We start from the raw sequence: 22,900 nt of genomic DNA, 5'->3' as shown, positions 1-22,900 counted from the left end.
ACATTATGCAATCTAGGTAGGTGTAATACTTAGAGGCTCCAAAGTCTTTATAACAGTATACAAAATTTGAATGATAAAATAGAGATTTATCGGGGATCCCTGGGTGGCTCAGCGGTTTGGCGCCTGCCTTCAGTCCAGGGCGTGATCCTGGAGTCCCGGGATCGAGTCCCTCATCGGGCTTTCTGCATGGAGCCTGCTTCTCCTCTGTCTGTGTCTCTGTGCCTCTCTCTCTCTCTCTCTCTCTCTCTCTCTCTCTCTGTGTGAGTGTGTGTGTGTGTGTGTGTGTGTGTCTCATGAATAAATAAATAAAATCTTAAAAAAAAATAGAGATTTATCATGACCATCTTGATGACTTTCTTGATTTCGGCTCCCCACTTGAATGTAACAGTGGAAGGATGTCTTTTTAATTAGAGTCAGATTTGATAAAAGGAGAGAGAGAATAGTATGATATGGCAAGAAATTATATACCTGCACTGAGATCTGAGATCCTGTGAGTGAAAGGATGCTGAACACCATCTAGAAGAGAATAAAAAAGAGAAAAATGGGATAGATACAGAAATGGTAATGTGTTGTATGACCTTTAGCCAAGGGAAAAGGTGATGAGTTGCAGATATAAGATAATCATAAAGTTTAGTGTTTACAGTAGTATGAGGGACTCCCATTATCTAGGCACTTGATGGAAATCGCATTGGTTAAAAGGACATTGACAGCTTTTGAATTGGAATAGTGTCTTCTAAAATAATGGTTCTCACACTCTAATATGCATAGGATTCATTTGGAGAGTTTCCCAGGCCCCTTCCTTAGAGATTCTGGTACAGTAGGTCGGTGGGACCCATGAATTTGTATGTCTAACAAGCTCATGGGTGATATTGGTACTTCTATAATAAAGGAGCACACTTTGAGAACTGCTGTCCTAAAGGATAATGGCAGAAATAATCTCATCTAATAATAATCTGATAACTTTTTAAAATTTATGTTCCTAATAGGAAGAGAGAAACAGGCATAATTAGAATATATCCTACACTTTTTTTAGAGTAAAAATTCCGTTTATTCATGTTTATTTTATTTTATTTTTTTTAAAGATTTTATTTATTTATTCATGACAGATGCACAGAGAGAGAGAGAGAGGCAGAGACACAGGCAGAGGGAGAAGCAGGCTCCAGGCAGGCAGCCCGATGTGGGACTCCATCCCGGGTCCCCAGGATCACGCCCTGGGCCGAATGCAGGCGCCAAACCGCTGAGCCACCCAGGGATCCCTATTCATCTGTTTATGACACAATATACAAGAGACAAAGTGTTTCACATCCACTTCCAATTCTTTGGTATGTTCATTTCTTTGGCTAAAAGGAGAGACTAGACATGAGAGGCAGGCATTGCTTAGGCAACCAAAATAAGGATGGGGTGGGGCAATGCTAATGTCATCCTTACAGGAATAGGTACAAGGGGTCTGTTAGTTACAAGATATTTTCTAGAACTGTTAGCTGGAAACAAGGAACACCATTCCTGGATGCTCATGCCTTCATAGGCCTCAATCATTCCCACCACACAGGGACAGCAGTGCTTTCTCGCAGTCGCCCTCATGTCTTGCTGGATGTAGTCGTATGGGGACTTTCTGTACTTTCTCTGAATTCAGACCTGAATTTCAACAAGGCCACTTCACTGCAGAAGATCATGATAGATCATGATTTAGGATTTTATCGAGAGTCCCCTTATCTTTCTTGGAGTCATATAGTCAGTCAGCAAAATAGAGCACCTTGTTCTGAATGTACTGGAACTGGTTGAGGAAAGCATTTTCCAGGGCTCCTTTGACCTCCTTCTTGATACTCTTCAATGTGTCATAAGGGCTGTAGCTCTTGTACCTTTCAACTACTTTCTGGAGGTGACACACACTCGGCACAGTTGTGATGCTGATCCACTTGGGCACATCAGTTCCTTTCCTCTTCGCTCCAGTATTATAGAGATCCCAGGAGTCTTGGTCAGTCAGTTCATAATCAATGCCAGAGTCATCCTCTGCTCTTCTACCATTAGCAAGGGCAACCATCAGCTTGTGGAAGTCACTAGATGTGTTAGAAATCATGTCCTACAGATAAGTCTTGTACATTTCCTTGAGGACTCTGTTAATTTCCTGAAGATTTTGGTTGGTCCTTGAGCACATGATCTCAAAGAGTGAGTCCTCATCAGTCCCCAGCCCTTTCATGGAGGTTTTCAACTCTGAAGCATCATAGTGAGCAGGTGTTTTCAATAGGCCCCAAATCACAGTCCTCAGGTGGCTGGACAAGGCTGACTTCAGGGCTGATGCAAGTTCCTTTTTGATCCTTCTTTGGTAAGTAAAGGCAGTATCCTGTCTCTCTTCATTGCTGTGGGTGCTCAAAATGTTGACAATGGTGACCTCATCCACATCTTTGGTCCTGATGGCCTTTTCAGTGCCAGAGCATCATGCTCAGCATCAAAATTGGTGTATGCTTTCATCCACCTGTATGCATTTGGGGGCATGGAATGATCACCCTCCAAGCTGAGCTTGCAGAGAATTTCATGAACAGTAAAACATTTTGAAAGAAGCTGGGCTGGGCGCCAAGAGCTACAAGTGCCCCCAGTTTTGGAGCCTTTAGCCTTTACTTTGATAGGTGTCAAACGATGCAAAGAAAAGGCAGTTAGAGAAAAATGGCAGAGGAATCTGGGCTGGAAGGTAAATTAAAAGGTTTGTGAGGTTCAGAAAAAGTGTAATTCAGACTTTAATTAAAGCCAAATTATCCCTGTGTTGCCTGGGTGGCTCAGGTGGTTAAGCATCTGCCTTTGGCTCAGGTCATGATCCCAAGGTCCTGGGATCAAGCCCCATGTTGAGGTCCCTGCTGAACAGGTCTGCTTCTCCCTCTGCCCCTCACCTGCTTGTGCTCTCTCAAAAATAAATAAAATCTTTAAAATAAACAAACCCAAATTATCCCAACCAACAGAAGAAAGTTTAAGGATAAAAATACATCCCTATGAAGAAGAAATTGAGGCATCTCTCTCTGTGTTTATATAAACATTTGTATTTATATGTATTTACTTGACTTTTTATTTTGGAAAATATAAAAAGTAGTAAGACTAGCCTAGTGAGTCCCTGTGTATGTGTATCATCCAGCTCCGATTGTAATTTTTTTTTTGCCAAATTGAAATCAGTTTCCAAAAAAGATACAGAAAAAATAAAGTCAGAGCAATGCAAATGTAAGAAGGAGGCTTAGTTCTGTAATAGCAACTGGAAAATCAAATCTTGAATGAGTAGAGCCTTGTAAGAATTGCTAAGGAAGAGTTGGGGGTGCTTTAAGTTATGATTACAGCAAGAAACAAAAAAGGGGATGTATTTGGAATTGGTACTACTGATGGATAATACAGGGAAAATGAAACTTCTGAAGTCTTACTTTGGCTTCTATCCTTTTTTTTTTTTTTTTTAAGATTTTATTTATTCATGAGAGAGAGACAGAGGCAGAGACCGAGACACAGGCAGAGACAGAGACACAGGCAGAGAGAGAAACAGGCTCCATGCAGGGAACCCTATCTGGGACTCAATCTTGAAACTCCAGGATCATGCCCTGGGTGGAAGGCAGACACTCAACCCCTGAGCCATCCAGGGATCTCTGCTTCTATCCTTTTTGTCAAGGAGAATGATCTTCAACCTGAATGGGTAGAATGATCATTGATTGGTGAGGGAGACTGAAAGTTCCACGTGGTGAAGCTTCTCTAAATGGATTCAGGTATTTGGGACTAGATAAATGACATTCCAGGATGGATTCAGAAAGAACTTGCAGTTGTTCATGATCTTTGAGAGCTTTAAAAGGTAGCGGAAACTGGAGACAGAAGGCAGTTCCATTTTCTACAGGTGGTTTTGTTAACTACCAGCTGGTGAGCTTGACTCTAAAACCTTGGCAAGATATTGAGGATAAGGAGCACTTGGTCAACACACTGAGCAGACTCATTAAGAACAAGTTATGGGGATCCCTGGGTGGCTCAGCGGTTTAGTGCAGCCTTCAGCCCAGGGCGTGATCCTGGAGACCTGGGATGGAGTCCCACATCAGGCTCCCTGCATGGAGCCTGCTTCTCCCTCTGCTTGTGTCTCTGCCTCTCTCTCTCTCTCTCTCTCTCTCTCTGTCTCTGTCTCTGTCTCTGGGTCTCTCATGAATAAATAAATCTTAAAAAAAAAAGAACAAGTTCTGTCTGCATCATTTCTTCCTTTTAAAGATTAGCAGGACTGGTAGAGCAGGGAAATATGGTAGCACCAATGTGACTGGAATTCAGCTAGTCCTTTGAGCAGGTTTCTTTCTTATGTTAACTTCCCGAACGTGGCAGGATACATGAGCAGAATGTAAAGACAATTGGGTGGGTTGACCTGGCTGGCCATACCCGAAAGGAACTGCTTAGTAACTGATTTCAAACTGGACAGTGTTTCTCCAAGTGTACTCTGCAGATCTGAAACTCACTTGGAGAAAGGTGTTGAAAGCGGATTGCTGGGCTCAACCCAATTATATGAGGCCTTAGAAGCACCTTTCTTGGCTGAGGTCAGGGTCAGAGGAAGATGTGATTATGAAAGAATGGTCAGATGCAATGTTGCTCGTTTTGAAGACAGTGGAAAGGAACTAAGGGATATGGGTGGCCTATGGAAGCTAGGAAAGGCAAAGAAATGTATTCTCCTAGCCTAGATTCTCCAGAAAGGAATGCAGCCCTGTTGACACCTCGGTGTTAGCCCAGGGAGACCCGTGGTGGTCTTCTGACCTAAAGCACCGTAAGATAATAAATGTGTGTGTTAAGGTTTTATTTATTTAAAAAAGAGAGAGAGAGAGAGAGAGCGCACAAGTGAAGGGAGAGGCAGAGGGAGAAGCAGACTCTCTGCTGAGCTCAGAGCCTGATGTGGGGCTTAATCTCAGGACCTCAATCCCAGAGATCATGACCTGAGCTGAAGGCAGATGATTAATGGTCTGAGCCACCCAGGTGCCCCATGAATTTGCTCTTCTTAAATATTTAAGGGGTTTTCTGCTGCAGAGATGGAATTAGGTGAGGAAGTAATTTTCAGCTTTATGGAACTATGCAGAACAGGATAGACTGTTTTCAGGGATGGTGTTGTCTATTACCAGAATATTTAAGCCAAGGCTGGGTGACTATTTGGCAGAGATATGTAGAAGGAATGTATACACTATATAGTTGATTAGACTAGAGACTTTGTTCAGCTTTTTCAACTCCAAGATACTATATAGTTTTAAGAAAAATATTTATTTTATTTGTTATTCTTTGTTACCTTATATTCGTAATTGAGTCTTCTAAACTATACCACATTAATGCCACACTAAAATTATTATTTTTTTCACACTAAAATTATTATAGAATGAATGACCCAGACTTATGCTAATATTAGGCTAAACTAACATTTATGGGAAAAAAACATTCTGTTAAAGCCCAATAAAAGTAAACTGTTAGTCCTACTGTTATTTTAGGTTTATCTTTACTAGTATGGTCCAGTAGAGGGCAATATTGCACTATCAGTTTGACTTTTTGGTAGTGTGTGGAAACAGTTTTCTCACTTTATTGACTTTAAATGGATATAGTGTCTCTTAAATGTTACTTTGGTTTTGTGAAACACCTACTTCTTGACATGCAACTTGATATAGTTGGAGTTTTATTTGTCAAATCAAAACTTTTTCCCTTTCATTTTTATAATTGTATCTTCCTGCTTTACACTAAGTACTATAAATTATACGTAGCCCTGGAAATCTAACCAGAAATAAAAGCAGTACCATTTCTGTGGTAACAGTTTATATTTACAAATGTTTTTCTTGAATTCTGACAAAAGGGGGACGCCTGGGTGGCTCAGCGGTTGAGCATCTGCCTTTGGCTCAGGGCGTGATCCCGGAGTCCTGGGATCAAGTCCCATGCTGAGCTTCCTGCATGGGGCCTGCTTCTCCCTCTTCCTATGTCTGTGCCTCTCACTCTCTCTCTGTCTCTGTCTCTCATGAATAAATAAATTAAATCATCAAAAAAAAATTCTGACAAATGGGTATTTAAAAGACTGGATTTGTTGAAATCACTTTGACTTCAAGTACAGAGACTACACTTCCAAGTTCATATTGTGTATGCAGGCTCATTCGTTACCTAGACTTTGATTTAGCATGTGTATTTTCAGCTTTTTGTTCATTTTCAGTGACATCTCAGATTCTTATTTTGTATAAGCACCTTGCCTAAATCACTTTTTGTTCTTTCTCACCTATCTTTTAAAAGCACCTCAGGGTTCACTTTGGCCAACAAACTTTTTCTGAGATTACTAAGAAGTGTTCAGAATTTGTAGCCCTAGTTTTCATTAGGTTTGTTGTGTAGACCTTACTTCAGTTCCTGTGTGGTCCACTAAATCACGCAGAACATATTTTTGTAAGGTTGCTGAATGAGACACTGAAAAACAGGCAAAATTATAGAGATCACTGTCTCTGGCTGTTAAGTATCTTTCAGTGGACTCTCCATGAATGGGGTGGGGGGATTGTAACCTTGCTATGTTTTGGATATACTGGCTGCAATTTTAAAAACGTTTTAGAGGACATGAAACAACTTAAACCTATCTTCCTTATAAAAAAGTAACTCTCAAAGCATGTCCCTGTGAGCACAACACCAGTGTATAAAGGTCTGCATCATTAGAGTCATAGAATTATAGATCTGCAGGAGACCTTGGTGATCTAGAACAGGGCTCCCAGCTTTTTATGGTACTCATTGAAAAATGATGATAATGTATATGGCTGTGATTTGTCAGAGCTCTGAGTATGCCCCAGCCTCAGTGTAAATCCATTCAGAATCTCTGATGAAGAATCCAGGAGTTCTTAACTTTGAGTTTAAGGTGATCCCCTTTTAATTTCTGACCATTCAATGAATCCTCTATATCTGTGGTTTAGAAAGAAGATATGCTTAGATGATTTTCTTTTTCAGCCTCAGATTGGGACTATTTCACTCATCATAACACTCATCCTTCTTTTTAGAAGAGAAAAATCAAAGCTCATGTAATGTGGCATATTGGAATTTGGATGTGCCTCCTTGATTTGTGCTCTTTTTTGTTTTTAGACCATACCATCTTTTCACCTTATATTCTCACGTGTTTTTATTTACCCGATTGCCTTGGCTCTATGGGCATTGCCTTTTCTTAACTATTACATTTATTAAGCCATACACTCAACATAAACAAGGATCAAAGGATCACCAGAATGATGAATCCAGTCAAAGATGCTGCATCAGGAGGAACATGAGACTAGACATGGTAGTATGTTCAGGATTCTATTATATTACTCAGTACATAGCTGGCACCTGTGTTCCAAGAGAGAAAAGAAGAGTAACATGCAATTCATCAAACTTTATACAGAACCCCAGTCCTGGTTAGGATGGGCGAATCAGTTGTCCAGCTGTCAAGGAGTCACAGCAGGTATTGAAGAAGCCTAATAACCCATTATTAGGGAAGCAGGCACAGGAGAGCCCAACATATAAAACAAAAACCTAATCCTGAGGTTACTGCAGCATGCAACAAAGAGGAATGGAACCTGTTCTTGGGAATGAGATGCCATGGTGAAGCAGGACTATGAATAAGACTGATTATAAAGCCCACCACAAGGGCACCTGGGTGGCTCAGTGGTTGAGCGTCTGCCTTTAGGTCAGGTTGTGATCCCGGGGTCCTGGGATCAAGTCCTGCATCAGGCTCCCTGCGTGGAGCCTGCTTCTCCCTCTGCCTGTGTCTCTACCTCTCTCTCTCTCTCTCTGTCCCTTATGAATAAATAAAAATCTAAAATTAAAAAAAAATAATAAAGCCTACCACAGTAGCATAATATTGAATTTAGGAACAGTTGGTGGATATTCAAACATATGTTTAAATACATGAATATGCATATATTTACTTCCTAGCTTTGTTTTTTTCTTGGCTTGACCTAGCTAAGTATAGGTTGCTGTGACTTATCAACCCAGGTGGATGGTTGAGAGGTAGCAGGGTGCAGTAAGAACACGAGGCAGCCTTAAAATTTTGAAGTTTATTGTTTTAATTTGGATAGTCTCATCCTTGTGAATTGTTACGCTTTTGCATCTTTAAAATTTATGATAAGAAATATAAGATATAAGAAATAAAATAAGGAATAGAAGATAAAGGAAATCATTTTTCTTTAAAACTCAGTTTCCCCATCAGATACAATATATTATCACATTGCTACTTACCAACTATTGAGTTCCTTATCAAACTTTTTTCTCATTAATTTTAGGACTTTGTGGCCTAGTAAACTAAGTTTCAGAAAAAGGGAAGTTCTAATTTAGGCTCTGCCTATTTCAGATTTGGGTTTCTCTTATTACATAGAGAAGTAATGTCAACTATTCTTTTCTTTCTGATATCACCACCATATTTTAGGCTTAGTAATTCAAACCTACTAAATTATTATTTTTATATAATTTGAAATATATTTTTATATATGTAATATTTATAATTTAATCATCCTAACCCCTTGAAGTTGGTGTTATTATTATCCCTATTATACAGGATGAAATTGCAACTCAGGGTCACATTGCTAATAAATAACAGACCTAGGATTTAAAAATTCGCCGGTCCAACTCTAAAGTTTATGCTGTTGTTTATTGCTATATCCTACTAACTATGTTGTGATTTGATAAGATTTCAGAAGTGAGTTATTGTGTTGCTGTATTTACAGGAGAGACTTAGCCTAGGTTTTGATCTTGTGGAACCAGAACTTATATTATAACAAGAATGAGGATAAATCACCAGTTGATTTGGTGATTCTCTAAAAATATGGCTTTAAAAATAAAATTATAGGAGTGTCTGGGTGGCTCAGTCAGTTAAGCGTCTGTCTTGGGTTCAGGTCATGATCTCAGGGTCCTAGGATAGAGTTTCCCCCTACCCCTCAGCAGTGAGTCTACTTCTCCCTCCCCTCCTACCCCTCTCCCTGCTTGTGCTCTCTCTTTCATATAAATAAATAAAATCTTTAAAATAAAAGAGTCCCTAAAATTACATTTTTAAAGACTTTCCTACCACACTCATACTCAGATTTTTTTATCAGATGACTGGAGTAGATGCAGAATAGGTTTTGCATCAAATATTTTATTACACTAGATATCTTAAAATAGAGGAATTTCCAGTAATTTTTGTGAGGATTTTCCTTTGATCTTGGGAAGATTGGTACACCTGGGTGTGAGGTACTGGGTTATGATGTTATAGTCCCTTAATAATTGGGGAGGGGAGTGACAGTAAGGTTTTCAACCAAGTCACAGATATGTCCAAATGTTCAAGAGGAGGGGCTGGTGGAAGGTGCCACCCTGAAGTCAGACTCATCCAACTTCATTATTGACTTGTCTGAAACCTCTTTCTTAAAAAATAGTGCCAGTACTTACTTTTCTTCCCTTTTATTTTTTTTTCTTTTCTTTTTTTCCCTTTTAGATAAAAGAAAGATGAATGAAGTAGTTTTAGAGTAGGTCAGTTAAAAAGTGTTGATTAATGGTAGTGCTACAGCTGTTCCTGCTTTTTTAAAAAATATTTTATTTATTTATTCATGAGAGACACAGAGAGTGAGAGAGGCAGAAACACAGGCAGAGGGAGAAGCAGGCTCTGTTCAGGGAACCTGACGTGGGGCTCGATCCCGGGTCTCCAGAATCACGCCCTGGGCCGAAGGCAGGCGCCAAACCACTGAGCCACCCGGGCTGCCCAGTTCCTGCTTTTTTTTTTTTTTTTAAATCGGTTTTTTTGGGTGCCTGGGTGACTCAGTGGTTGAGCATCTGCCTTCAGCTCAGGTCGTGATCCTGGGGTCTTGGGATCAAGTCCCACATTGGGTTCCCCGCAGGAAGCCTGCTTCTCCCTCTGCCTAAGTCTCTGCCTCTCTCTCTGGGTCTCTCATGAATAAATAAATAAAATCTTAAAAAAAAATAGGTTGTGTTGCTTAAAATATTGGAAGTTATCTTTACAAATCTTCCCTTTTAAATAAAATCTGCTCTGTTTTTCTTCACTGATATTAACACAGAATCAATACTAATAGAATCCTTTTTCTAGAGTAGATACCATCCAAGGCCCACTTGGAAATGTTTATCTGAGAAATTTTTTTCTAAGAAAACTGTCTTTCTCCTTGCCATTATTATTATTTTAAAATTTTAATTCCAGGGGCACCTGGGTGGCTCAGTCAGTTAAGCGTCTGCCTTCAACTCAGGTCATGATCCCGGAATCCTGGGATCAAGCCCCACATGGTCAGGTTCATTGCTCATGGCGTTGGAGGAGGGATCTGCTTCTCTCTCTCTCTCTCTCTCTGTCCCCTCCCACTTGTGCTCTCTTTCTGTCTCTTTCAAATAAATAAATAAAATCTTGATTTTTTTTTCTTTTTAGTTCCAGTATGGTTAACATACAATGTTGTATTAGTTTCAAGTGAAATACAGGGATTCAACAATTCCATACATAAACCTAGTGCTCATCACAAGTGCACTCCTTATTCCCCATTGTCTATTTTACCCATTCCCCCATCCACCTCCATCAATTTGTTCTCTAGAGTTCAGAGTCTGTTTCTTGACTTACCTATCTCTCTTTCTCTTTTCCTTTGCTTTTTTGTTTTGTTTCTTAAATTCCACATATGAATGAAATCTTTGTCATTTTTATCATGCATAGTTATCCAATTTTTTAATGCTATAAACATTTTTCAACAAATTTGGATACTCTGATTATTTATAAAACTCATGTAAAAGACTTTAGTTGGACATTGGGGTGTCATTTCTCAGTGCTACTTCCTTTTTATTGCTTGTATATTTTGGTTTAACAATTATTAGAGATCAGCTGGATGTATGGCAGTCTCTACAGAGCAGTCACTAGCAGAAGGAAGAAGTCAATTTTTTTAATTTTAAAACAAACATATAATATATACATGGCAAATTAAAGAGTCATATATTGTTTTCATTATATCATAGTTTAAAAGCTATTCATGTAACTGTTGATGTATTGCTATGATTGAAACTCTTGATGGTTTTTTCAGAGATCTGCCTGTCTCTGAAGTGATTGTTAAAATGTTACTGTGAGTATTTGGGCAGACATAATGTCAGGGGAACTAACTTGGGTGGGGAAAAAATAAAATGGATTTTATTTAAATGTAGTCATGAAGCATGTAAAAGGAAATGAAAAAATGAAATAGATGCAAAGGTGCCAAGACAGGTAGCTCTTTTATGCTTCTATTAAGAGTCATAATATGGTTTCTTTTCAGAATTCAGTTCACATCTAGGATTTGTTTTCTTTGAAACTAGAATGTTATGATGTGTAATGATTATATGATATTCATTTGGTATTATCACCATAAATTCACGTTAGAAACCATGAGATAGTGATTTTAGTGAGACCTGCATCCCATTTCTGAAAGCATCTCAGAAATCCTCACCTTATCAAGGAAGTGGGCATGTGGACTCAAGCCCTATTAAGTAAATCAGTAACCAGGCATGAGTGGTAAATTGGTATTTCAAAAGATTTTTAAATATGCAGACATGTATTCAGGACACTTCTGTTGGATAGCATTCTTATTCATGATGTAATTAACCTGAGTTATTTTGCAAATAGGATTGAAATGTACTACAAGTATCTTCTGAAGAGCTTTTAATCACTCACTACAGGTATAGAGTACTGAATAAGAGTGCGTGTTTGTTTGGATAAATGATATTCTGTTAGCACATAGACTTTTTTTCCTGAACTTGTGATATAGTTTGTCGATTGGTTAACATGTTGGATATCTTAGGTAAAGTCTTATTCCCATTTGTTTGGTCTTTCATTTCTCATAGTTTAAGTAGTGAGCTTATAGTAAACACAGATTATATGATGAGTCCTCGAAGTTGAAATCTACCTTAGAGGGGTGCCTGAGTGGCTCAGTCGGTTAAGTGTCTACCTTCAGCTCAGGTCGTGATCCCAGGGTCCTGGAATCAAGCCCCACATCAGGCTCTTGCTCAGAGGGGAGCCTGTTTCTCCCTCTCCCTCTGCCTGCTGCTCTGCCTGCTTCTGCTCACTCTCTCTGTCAGATAAATAAATAAAATCTTACCAAAAAAAAAAAAAAAAGCTATCCTAGAGTAGAAATATTCTTTTCTTTTTAATAAGTTTTTATTTTTATATTCATCAGTGGTTAACTCTGGTCTTCTCCTCTCACGTAAGTATTGTCTTTGCTCGTAAAACTAGAGTTTAAATGGGCCTGATTTTGAACTTTATATAATAATGGAATCATAACATGATAAATCTTTTGTGCCTGGCCTCTTTCATTTGATATCATTTTTGAGAGATTCATCTTTATTGCTATGTGGAGCTATAATTTGTTCATTTTCATTGCTATACAGTATTCAGCTGCATGAAAATACTGCAATTTATTCATGCTGTTATAAATGGATATTAAGTTCATTTCTGGTTTTTGGCTATTTCCAACAGTAAAACCATAAGCATTCTTGTAGCCGTATTCTACACGTGCAGACATAGAATTGCTGAGTCATAAGGAATACATTTAAATAATATAATCTGAATTAACACTATGATTTACAGCCTACTAATCAGCTTTATTAGCTCATTCCTCCTAAATCAACTTAATGACAACAGCCTTAACTTTTCACTCGTATTTTCTGACTCCCTGTCAGTGCCCTTATTAACATTAATGACATGACTTCTTCCACTAATACCCATAACCAGTCAGTTTCATCTATCACTAGATGAAAGAATCACTAACCTTCCTTAAAAACTATATATTACAATACTATTTATGCCACAGATATTCTTAATGACAACTTTTACTGCTACAGAATTAATCTTTTATATTTTATTTGTAGCAACATTAGTTCCAACCTTAATCATTATTACCCTCTAAGGAAACCAAACAGAATGATTAAATGCAGGACTTCATTTTATATGCTAGTAGGATCAGTCCCACTTCTCATTGTCCTAATCTTTATCCAAAATCTTATAGGTTCACTGAACTTTCTAATAATTCAATACTGGACTGAAGCTAGTTCTTGACATAATATTTTCTTAAGACTAACATGCCTAATAGCATTTATAGTAGAAATACTTCTCTATGGCCTACACCTCTGATTACCAAAAGCATGTTTGAAACCCCTCGCTGTTGGATCCAAAGTTTGTGTAGCCATACAACTCGAACTAGGCAGCTACAGAACATTACAAGCTACAACACTAAACCCCCTAATAAATTACATGCATATCCTTTTCTTACATTATCCTTATGAGGAATAATTATAACCAGCTCCATCTGTCTATGGAAAACAGACTTAAAATTACTCATTGCATATTCCTCTGTCAGCCACATAGCACTAGTAATCGTAGCCATTCTTATCTAAATACCATGAAGTTATATAGGAGCTACATCTCTAATAATTGCCCACAGCTTTACATTATCAGCACTGTTTTGCCTAGCAAATTTAAACTATGAACAAATTCCCAGCTGAACTATAATTCTAGCTCGGGGATTACAGACTTCTCCTTCTACTAATAGCAGCATGATGACTTCTAGTGAGCCTTACCAATTTGGCCTTACCCCCAACAATTAGCCTAATTGGAGAACTATTTGTAGTTACATCATCATTTTCATGATCCAACATTACCATTATGCTAAGGAATTAACATTGTTATTCCTACCCTATATTAGCCATAACATCATGAGGCAAATATAAGTGCCACTTCAAAAATTTTAACCATCATTCATATGAGAAAAGGCTCTCATAGCCCTACATTTACTACCCTTCCTACTTTTATCACTTAACTCACAAATTATTTTGATGTCCATCTATTGTAAATATAGTTTAATAAAAACATTAGATTGTGAATCTAATAGTAGAAATTCAAAACTTATTTACTGAGAAAGTATGTAAGAATTAATTCATGCCTCCATGTATAAAAAATATGGCTTTTCAAACTTTTTTTTCTATTTTAAAGATCTTATTTGAGAGAAGCAAGAGTGAGTGAGCACATAAATGGGGGGAGGGGTAAAGGGAGAGAGAGAAGCAGACTCCCCACTGAGCAGGGATTCCCAATTCAGGCTCGATCCCAGTACCCTGAGATCATGACCTGAGCCAAAGTCAGATGCTTAACCCACTGAGCCACCCAGGTGCCCTGTTTTCAGATTTTTAACAGATAGAAGTAATAATCCATTGGTCTCAGGAACCAAAAAATTGGTGCAACTCCAAATAAAGGTAATAAATCTATCGACATCTTATACTAAGTGCACTATGTTAACTTTACCAATCATAAAAATCTAAGATGTATAAAAGCATCTATATCCATACTGTGTAAAAATTATCATCTATGCCTTTATCCCACAATAGTCATTTACTCAGGCCAAGAAAAAATTATTTCACACTGACACCAAATAATCAAACCTTAAAACTATTGCTTAACTTTAAACTAGATTATTTCTCGGTGCACCTGGGTGGCTCAATTGGTTAAGCATCTTCTCTCACCTTGGGTCATAGTCCTGGAGTTCTGGGATTGAGCCCCACATTGAGCTCCCTGGTTAATGGGGAGTCTGCTTGTCCTTCTCCCTCCCCTACACCCATCCTTGTGCTCTCTCCTGTGTGCTCTCTATCCAAATAAATAAATGAAATCTTCAAAAAAAAAAAAAAAAACTAGATCATTTCTCAATAGAATTTCTACTAGTAGCACATTTTGTTACATGGTCAAGTATAGAGTTCTCTATATGAAATATACATTCAGAGCCCAATATTAACCAATTTTTCAAATACTTAACATTCCTTATTACTAATCTAATCTTAGTCACTGCCAGCAACCTCTTCCAACATTTCATCGGATGAAAAGGAGTAGGAATTATGTCACTTCTACTAATTAATAATACACCTGAACAAATACAAACACTACTGTCCTCCAAACTATTCTATATAACTGCATTGGAGATGTTGAATCTATTATATCAATAGCATGATTGCTATTCAACGTAAAGTCATGAGATGTTCAACAAATTTTTAAACTCAACCTTAACTATGTTAATCACCTATTAATTGGATTTTCTGAAGCTATAACTGGCAAATTTGCCCAATTTGGCCTTCACCCATGACTTTCCTCAGCCATTAAGGGCCCTACACCCATGTCAGCCCTACTTTATTCAAGTGTCATAGTTGCAGCAGGTGGAAACTAATCTGTTTCTACCCATTAATAGAAAACAACAAAGCCACTCAAATATTAACACTGCCTAGGAGCTATCACCACATTATTTATAGCAATCTGTTCTAACTCAAAATGATATTAAAAAGAGTGTTGCTTTTTCCACCTCAAACCAATTAGGCCTAATGATATTAACTGTATTAATAGTATTAATCAACCATATCTAGCACTCCTACACAGTCCTGCGTTACAGTTTTTGGCTATTACGAACAAAGCTGCTCTGTACAAACTTTTATTTATTTATTTATTTATTTTTAATAGATTTTTTATTATTTATTCATGATAGTCATAGAGAGAGGAGAGAGAGGTAGAGACACAGGCAGAGGGAGAAGCAGGCTCCATGCCCGGAGCCCGACGCGGGACTCAATCCCGAGACTCCGGGATGGCACCCTGGGCCAAAGGCAGGCGCTAAACCGCTGAGCCACCAGGGATCCCCTGTACAAACTTTTAAGTATAATTCTTTGTGTGGATATATGTTTTCATTTTTTCTGGATAAATATTATAGAGTGTAATAGCGAAGTCATATGGCAGGTATATATTTAATCTAATGAGATACTGCCATTCAGTTTTCCTAAGTGGATTTACCAGTTTACGTTTATATTCCTGCTGTAGTTATGTGAGCATTGTAGTTGCTTCACATCCTTGGCAACCCCTGATATTGTCACTTTCTTACATTTGAGCCAATCTAGTGGGTGTGTAGAGATTGTGTATCTATTTTTCTAATGACTATTAATGTTGAGCATCTTTTCATGTAGTTAATTGCCATTCATTCTTCAATGTGAAGTTTCTTCTCACATTCTCACATTTGACTTTGTCAAATCTTTTGCCCATTTAAAAAAATTGGGTTGTCTTCTTTTCATTGAGTTGTAATAGTTCTTAATATATTCTAGATCAAAATCCTTATTATGTATATATGTATTTTTTATGTTTTTTAATGTTTTTTTTAATGTATATATGTATTACAAATATTATCTCCCATGTTGTGGCTTGTTCTTTAGTTTTCTTAATGATATTTGTCAAAGAGGAGAAGTTTCTACTTTTGTTAAAATACAATTCATCAGCTTTTTATTCTTATGGTTCATGCTGTTCATGTCCTAGCTAACAAATCTTGTATACTGCAAGTTTGCAAAGATTTTCTATGATGTTTTATTCTAAAAGTTTTCTTCCTTAAAGCTTTTATGTTTATAGCTGTCTTTTATACCTCAGTTAATTTTTAAAAAGATTTTATTGATTTACTTAAGAGACAGAGAGAAAACATGAGTGGGGGATGGACCAGGGGAAGAGGCAGAGGGAGAAGGAGAAGCAGACTCCTCACTGATCAGGGAACTTGCAGGAACCTGCAGGGTTTTTGATCCCAGGAACCTGGGATCATGACCTGAGCTGAAGGCAGATGCTCAACTGACTGAGCCACCCAGGTGCCCCCTGAGTTAATTTTTTTAATGTACTGTGAGGTAAAAGTTGGTGTTTTTCTTTCTCTCTCTTTTTTTTTTCAGTACCCTCTGATGAAAAAAACCCTTTTTTTTAAAAAAAAAAAATATATTTATTCATGAGCAACACAGAGAGAGAGAGGCAGAGGAGACAGGCAGAGGGAGAAGCAGGCTCCATGCAGGGAGCCCGATGTGGGACTTGGTCCTGGGACTCTGGGATCACCCTCTGACCCAAAGGCAGACACGCTCAACCACTGAGCCACCCAGGTGTTCCAAAAACCTTTCTTTCTCTGTGATTTCTTTGCTACCTTTGTAGAAAATAAGCATATGTGTTTATTTACATATGTATTTCTTTACTCCCTGTTCAATACCACTGATATATTGGTACATCCATGTATCAGTAGTATACTATCTTGATTACTACATCATTATAGTGTATCTTGAAAATAGCATAAATCTTTGAGTATATTCTCTTTAAAATTTGCTTTGGTAATGCTAGGTCTTTTGCATTTACATACAGATTTTAGAATTGTCAATTTTTTTTTTTAATTTGCTTAAATTTTGACCGGAATTGCATTGAATTTTTAGATAAACTTGATAAGAATTGACATCTTGAAGGCACCTAAGTGGCTCAGTCAGTTAAGCATCTGCCTTCAGCTCAGGTCATGATCCCGGGGATCTGGGATCGAGCCCACATGGGGCTCCCTACTCAGCAGGCAGCCTGCTTCTCCTTCTCCCTCTGCTATTCCCCCTGCTTGTGCTCCCTGGCTCCTCTCTATCTGTCAAGTACATAAATTAAATCTTAAAAAAAAAAAAGAAATCTTGACAATATTGACATCTTGACAATATTGTATTTTCCAATGCATGAATGTGGTACATTTCTTCATTTATTTTGACCTTTAATTTCTTTCAGCACTGGTTTATAGTTTTCAGTGTACAGATTTCACACATGTTTTAAAAGTTTATCCCTGGGATGCCTGGGTGGCTCAGTGGTTGAGGATCAGCTCAGGGCGTGATCCTGGGGTCCTGGGAAGGAGTCCCACATCAGGCTCCCGGCATGGAGCCTGCTTCTCCCTCTGCCTATGTCTCTGCCTCTCTTTCTGTGTCTCTCGTGAGTAAATAAATAAGATCTTTAAAAAATAAAAATAAAAAACAAAAACAAAAGTTTATCCCTAAGAATTTCATCATTTTGGGTTCTCTTAGAAGTGGAATTCTATTTTTATTGCATTTTTCAATTTTTCATTGCTGGTCTGTAGAAATACAGTTGATTTTTATAACCTTGTGATCCGCAGTTTTGCCTAATTTTTTTATAGTTGTAATAATTTTATTGTAGACTTAAGATATTTTACAACATGATAATCTTTTTATTATAAATTTAGTTTCTTCAGTTGATACTGCTCTTTTCAGGTTTCCTACTGTTTCTTGTGTCATTCACAATTCATATCTTTTAAGGAATTTGTTTCATCTAAGTTGTCAGGTTTATTGACATAGAGTGTTTCATAATATTTCTTTATTGTGGTATCTTATTCCCTGATGATGGTCATTTGTGTCTTTTCCCCCCTGTGATCAGGCCTGCTAGAGATTTACCAGTATTATTGGCCTTTTTCTTATGACCCTGAGATCATGACCTGAGCTGAAATCAAGAGTTGCTGCCCAAGTGACTGAGGCACCCAGGCACCCCAAACTGTCAGTCTTTCTGTCTTTTGTGCTTGGAAATTTTAACAACAAAAGAATATTTTTTGTTTGTTTGTTTCTTGAAGTTTTGGTAGACTTTACTTGTAAAACCATTTGAGAGGGTACAAAGGTAGATCTTTATTACTTCTTCAGTTGAAAGTTATTTGATTTTATTCCTCCTTCTGGAGTCAAATTTTAATTATTTGTATTTTCCTTAATTGTCCATTACATTCAGATAAGTAGTTCTCCAAGCTTGGTCTAGGGACCTCCAGGGTCCTTACAAGGGATCTATGAGGTCAAAGATATTTTCATAATAATATATAATTGCCTCTTCATTCTCATTCTCTCAGTAGTATGCAGTAGAGTTTTCCAGAGGCTATATGCTATGTACTGTTGCAGCAAATTGAATATAGAAGCAGATATGAAAATAAAACTATCTTTTATTAAGACATGTTAAAGAGAATTGCAAAAATGTATCATAATGCCACAATTCTCATTAAATTGTTTTTTCTGAAAAATATAGTATTTTTTCATGTTTATGTTAACATGTAATGGATTTATTACTTTTGTTATTAATTTCAAATGAATTAAATATTTTAAAAATTCATTGTTTTAATTGCTAATATTTTTAATTGCTAATATTATAATTATTAATAGATATAACCAGCATAAAAAAAGCTATTTTGGTCCTCAAAAAATTTTAAGACACTAAAGAGTACTGAAACTAAACTGTTTGAGAACCACTGATCTAGATTTAAGAATTTAATTTTTTTATAAAGATTTTATATTTATTTATTTATTCATGAGAAAGAGAGAGAGAGAGGCAGAGACACAGGCAGAGGGAGAAGTAGTCTCCATGCAGGAAGCCTGACATGGGACTCGATCCTGGGTCTCTAGGATCACGCCCTGGGCTGAAGGCAGCGCTAAACCGCTGAGCAACCTGGACTGCCCAAGAATTTAATTTTTTGAGGATGTATGTACTCTTCTGTAATACTTGAAATCTTTGAATAGAAAATTATGTACAGGTATATATATCTGCATCTGTATGTACACATACATTTTTGTCTTTACATATTTGTTGTGTATCCTTGTGTGCTTATGAGCAGAACCCCAACTTAGATGAAAGAACTGGCTTCATTGGTGTTTTGGGTCTTCTTTGTGGCTGATTTTGTCCACAGGCCAAGTTTCCAGAAGTGATTGATTGATTGATCTATCTATCTATCTATTTATTGAAGATATATTTATTTATTTATTCATGATAGACACAGAGAGAAAGAGGCAGAGACATGGGCAGAGGGAGAAGCAGGCTCCATGCCGGGAGCCTGACGCGGGACTGGATCCCAGGACTGCAGGATCACGCCCTGGGCCAAAGGCAGGCGCCAAACCGCTGAGCCACCCAGGGATCCCCCTACAGAAGTGATTTAGACTTGTGAGCTGGCAGGCTTCAGATAGGAAGCCTGGATGAAAAGAATAGGGTTTCCCAGCCCCAGCAGGAAGGGTGGGAGACTCCCTCAGGGAAGTTGTTCTCATAGACCAACTGGTGGTTGTGCTGGATTTTTTGAAACCCATGTTGTGCTCAAAGTAAGAATCCAGAAGTATCCCTAGATTGAGGCTTCATGGTCCAGAGTTTTGGCCACTATAACTCCTATGCCTGGTATGTTTTGGGGGGCCTGCAGTCTATGCATACCAGCCATCTGTGCTCAGTGCACTCCCTTCTCCAATTCCACTGAGCTGGACTATTTGATCTTCTTGTCTCTAAGGACTGTTCAGAAGCTTCTGCCTTTAACAGTACCCATGGAGCTGTTGCAGGGTCCAATTCCCTGGGCCCAGTACCTCCTACCTGCCACCTGTGCACCAGAAGCTCCTTCTGGGAAGGGTATCCAGCACAGTGTGAAGCAAAGAGTTTCTGGCTAAGATTAGAACCAGGAACAGGGTTATAGCCTGGTAAAACCTCAGGTTACGTTTTCAGGAAATGGACTGTTGAACAAAAGTTAGTTTGAAGGCAGTGAGATCCCAGACTAGAAAAAAACTTAATCCTGCTTGCTGTACTTTTGAAAATCATTCCCTTTATCCTGAAGTGTGTGTAGGCAGGTCAAGCAATTACCTGGATTTTTACAGTAGCCTCCTAGGAGCTGTCTCTGCTTCCATGCTTGTCCCTTATCACTTTAAAAAGTAAGTCAGTTTAAGTCCTTCCTTCATTCTCTCCATCAACCTCAGAGTAAAATCAAATTCCTTTAATTGCCTCCAAGAGCTTATACTGGCCCTTCCCTAGTACTGTACCTCAGTTCTTTGATTTCATCACTTGTTTCTCTCTTCTTCCACTGTTGGCTGAACATTGGTCTCCTCGCTGTTTATTCATGGGACACACCAGACACAACTGCCTCAGAGCTTTTGTTTGCTGTTCCATCTGCCTAAAATGTCTCTTCTTCAGATATACTCATAGCGTATTCCCTCACTGCCTTCATTTCTTTCTTCAACAGTGTCCTTTTTGGTGAGGCTTTCCCTGGCTACACTCTTTGAAGTTGCAAATCCCTTCTTCCATTCCCCATTCCTCTTTCACTTTTCCCCACTCCATTTATCACTTTACACTGCATTTATTTCATTAAGATAGTATGTGACTTAATTTACTTGTTTTGTTCGTTTCCTCATTCTTGGCTATTAGTTTTACAAGGGTAAGAGTTTATATCTGCTTTGTTTACTAAGAGATGCCTAACACACATGGGCATGCACAATTACCTGCCACTGGCTGTGGTTACTCTGAACCATATTCAGCGTGTCTTGTCCACGCTGTGCAGGTCTCCCCAGCAGTAACAGTGGCAGTTTATATGTACACAAAGGTCAGAGTAAAAGGAAGAAATGGTGAATAGGAGGAAGGAGGTCCTACCTTCTCTTCTATCCCCCAGGGGCCCTCCCACTTTTTATCTTTGCTGAACAAACAGAAAACCTTTGAGGTTGAGATAATATACAGTGGAGAAAGAAACAGAGAAAATTATGTTCCAAAATAAATGACAGTGTATTCTGTACTTTCTATCATGTTATTTTAAAAGAATAAAAGAAAATGAGGGGGAAAACCCCAAACCTTCTCCAACTATGTGGTTCTAGTACCTTTTTTGATTTCTGTTGGTGTTTGCTTATACTAAGATGCAGTAAGTGATTTTCGAACTTGTTTGCTTCTATATCCTTCTCCTCCAAAAGAATTTTGAGAAAATATGTACGCCCTCACATATTTTTGAATTGACATCTAAAATATTTCAATTATAAGTCGAATTGGTAGTAAAGCATATCACTTTTAAAAATGTTTCCATTGGGGCAACTGGGTGGCTCAGTGGTTGAACGTCCAACTGCCTTTGGCTCAGGTCATGATCCCGGGGTCCTGGAATTGAGTCCTGTTTCTCCCTCTGCCTGTGTTTCTGCTTCTCTCTCTCTCTCTGTCTCTCATGAATAAATAAAAATCAAATCTCAAAAAAATGTTTACATTGGAAGGAATTCATGGGGTTGGATTTTCTTTAAAAAAACAAAACAAACAAACAAAAAAAACTTGAGCCCATCTCTCTCAAACAAACAAATAAAAAACCAAAAAAGGTAATGGAGATAGAATAAACAAGATTAGGGCAGCCCCAGTAGTGCTGCCATCAGCCCAGGGCCTGATCCTGGAGACGCGGGATCAAGTCCCACGTCAGGCTCCCTGCGTGGAGCCTGCTTCTCCCTCTGCCTGTGTCTCTGCCTCTCTCTCTCTCCTCTCTGTGTATTCTCATGAATAAATAAATACAATCTTAAAAAAAAAAGAATAAACAAGATTGGCCTAATGGTAACTTGAAGCTGCTCAAAGAGTGCATGGGAGTTCATGTATTATTCTTTCTACTTTTGTGTTTATTGTTTTGTTTTCTTCCTTTCACATTAGAGATTTTTACTAAATGCTTAGCGATCTTTGTCTATTCATTGTTAAGCATGGGGCATTTAGAAAGTGATTGAGAGTTATGTCTATGCCGAGCAGGATAGTGGGGCTTGTTGACTGGGTTTTATTGGAGGAGAACAGGTGGTAAACTGACTTTTTACATGGAGAGACCTATGTAATTTCTGAAAGTTTTCCCCTCAGAAACCATCCAGTTTATCCAAAGATGAATCTTCTAATCTTCTGTCCAAAGAGTTATAAGTTTGGCTGCCTGTTTGCCCAGTGCAGGTAGGAAAGGGAGCTGCAGGTCTCTAGGCAGACTAGAAACTCTCACTGAACCCTCCTGTTTTCCTTTGCAGGGCTTTCCTCTGTCTGTCATCTTGCCTGGGGCTTCTGAGTGTAGAAACCTCTAGTTTGGTTTCCAGAGTAGAAATCTCCTCCTGATTGGTGTCAGGGAGAGGACTGGGGGGTCTGTCCATTCCTTCCACAAGCCATTAGCCATTCCCTCTGTTACCAGTTTCACCCTGTGTTGTCTGGCTCCTCCAATCCTCGGTTTTGCTGAGTTTGCAGAGGCAAGTATTTCCCTTAAGGATCAGCTTCCTGGGCTCTGCCACTTTCCACTCCTGCAGTCCCTTTTTGTCTTTCATATATGCAGAGTTGGGGTGATAAGTAATTTTTTTGTTGTTGTTTCATTGTAGATGGAACTATTTTTTCTGTTTCTCATTCTCCATCTGA

At 38.3% G+C, this 22,900-nt stretch overlaps 1 protein-coding gene and 1 pseudogene across 13 annotated transcripts in view; one reads left to right on the top strand and one right to left on the bottom strand.

Annotated features, from left to right (window-relative positions):
* The window catches only part of PUS10 (pseudouridine synthase 10), a 70,834-nt gene that overhangs the window by 11,118 nt on the left and 36,816 nt on the right, over nt 1-22,900 (top strand). The window lies entirely within an intron of this gene.
* Nucleotides 1,337-13,602, bottom strand: LOC112674658 (annexin A2-like; annotated as a pseudogene).

Source organism: Canis lupus, chromosome 10 (assembly GCF_003254725.2).
Source record: "Canis lupus dingo isolate Sandy chromosome 10, ASM325472v2, whole genome shotgun sequence".
Lineage (NCBI taxonomy): Eukaryota > Metazoa > Chordata > Mammalia > Carnivora > Canidae > Canis > Canis lupus.
This window is presented reverse-complemented; position numbering and strand designations above follow the sequence as displayed.